Source organism: Gavialis gangeticus, unplaced genomic scaffold (assembly GCF_001723915.1).
Source record: "Gavialis gangeticus isolate Ggan-Ray unplaced genomic scaffold, GavGan_comp1, whole genome shotgun sequence".
NCBI lineage: Eukaryota > Metazoa > Chordata > Crocodylia > Gavialidae > Gavialis > Gavialis gangeticus.
Window position 1 is genome coordinate 9395683 of NW_017729033.1, and position 1732 is coordinate 9397414.

The window sequence follows — 1732 nt, forward strand, 5'->3', positions numbered from 1 at the left end:
GTTTCAGATTGCTGAGTGGCAAATAAGTTTCTCTCAGAAATTACTAGAAATTCATAATCTAGACACAGGAAATGGTAGGAACCACGTTTTAATTGTCATTTCTCTGGAGGCTAATTCATGCCTATAATTGCCAATGTTTTACTTGTATATTATGCCTGGGGGGATACTTTGATTTAAAAGACAGTTGCTAACTATATATTTTTTGTATGTAAGAAGAAGCAAAAATAATGACAATGAAAAAAAAGCACATCCAATAAGAAATAGTTAACCACATTATAATCACTTTTTCACGCCTCTCTTTAGAGAGTTTTAGCAGAGTTTGTACCTTTAAATGTGTATCTTCTGGTGGGGGGGGGAAAAGATTATCTTATTCAGATAATACTAGTGAATCCTATTAAATCGTGCTGTATGTAATTCAAACAGGCTATAGATGAACAAAGCAAATCATTTAAGGGCTGGTGAGCCCTGTTAGCTAAACTCCAGATAAGCAACACAATTTATAAACGAACAAGTGCAATTCATCTTAATTAGGTCATATAAAAACATATGCTTTTCTTGACCTGCTGCTCACAGACAGGGAAGAACTGGTGGGGAGTGTAGTAGTGGTTGACAACTTGGGCAGCAGTGACCATGAGATGATTGAGTTCAGGATCCTGTGGGGAAAAAAAGAAGGAGAGCACTGGAGTTCAGACCCTGGACTTCAGAAGAGCAGACTTTGACTCATTCAGGAAACTGAGGGGCAGGATCTCTGGGAGCTGGGAGGCTAGTTTCAGGGGGAGAGGAGTCAAGGAGAGTTGGTCGTACTTTAAAGAATCCTTATTGAGGGTCCCAGAATAAACCATCCCGATGTGCAGGAAGAGTAGCAAGTATGGCAGATGACCAGGGAACACCTCAGTGACCTAAAACACAAAAAGAAGCTAATAAGAAGTGGAAACTTGGACAAACTACTAGGGAGGAGTATAAAAACATTGCTTGGGCATGCAGGGATGAAATCAGGAAGGCCGAAGTACAACTGGAGTTGCAGCTAGCAAGAGAAGTGAAGGGTAACAAGAAAGGTTTCTACAAGTATGTCAGGAACAGGAGGAGGATATAGGAAAGTGTGAGTCCTTTGCTAAATGGGAGAGGCAACCTAGTGATAGAAAAGGCTGAAGTGCTCAATGTCTTTTTCACCTCAGTCTTCACAGCCAAGGTCAGCTCCCAGACTACTACACCTGGCAGCACAGTTTGGGGAGGAGGTGAGCAGCCAACAGTGGCAAAAGAACAGGTTAGGGCCTATTTGGAAAAAGTGGACGTATCCAAGTCTATGGGGCCATACAGGATGCACTTGCGGGAGTTGGCTGATATGATTGCAGAGCCACTGGCCAGCATCTTTGCAAGCAGGCATTGTGGCTTAGATGGTTAAAGCACCTGTCTTGTAAACAGGGGATCCTGGGTTCAAATCCCAGCAATGCCTGCATTTTAGGGCCCCTTCCAGATGGACTAGAGCAACTGGTATCAGATAGAATGACCAAAGCAGAGCTCCTAAATAGATTCATAGATTAAGGGTCGGAAGGGACCTAGTAGATCTTCTAGCCCGACCTCCCGCCAGGGCGGAAGAACAACAAAAACCCCAAAAACAAGAAACGGGACTCAAATGAGTCCAGCCAGGTAGGCATCCAGCCTCTTCTTAAAGACCCCCAGGGTAGGGGCCAGCACCACTTCCCTTGGAAGTTGGTTCCAGCTCCTAGCCGCC

General features: G+C 44.1%; 1 non-coding gene across 1 annotated transcript; it reads left to right on the forward strand.

Annotated features, from left to right (window-relative positions):
• Positions 1-1379: 1379 nt before the first annotated feature.
• TRNAT-UGU lies at positions 1380-1453 on the forward strand. The gene has a single exon. It is a non-coding gene; the product is annotated as a tRNA-Thr (tRNA).
• The last annotated feature ends 279 nt before the right edge of the window (positions 1454-1732 follow it).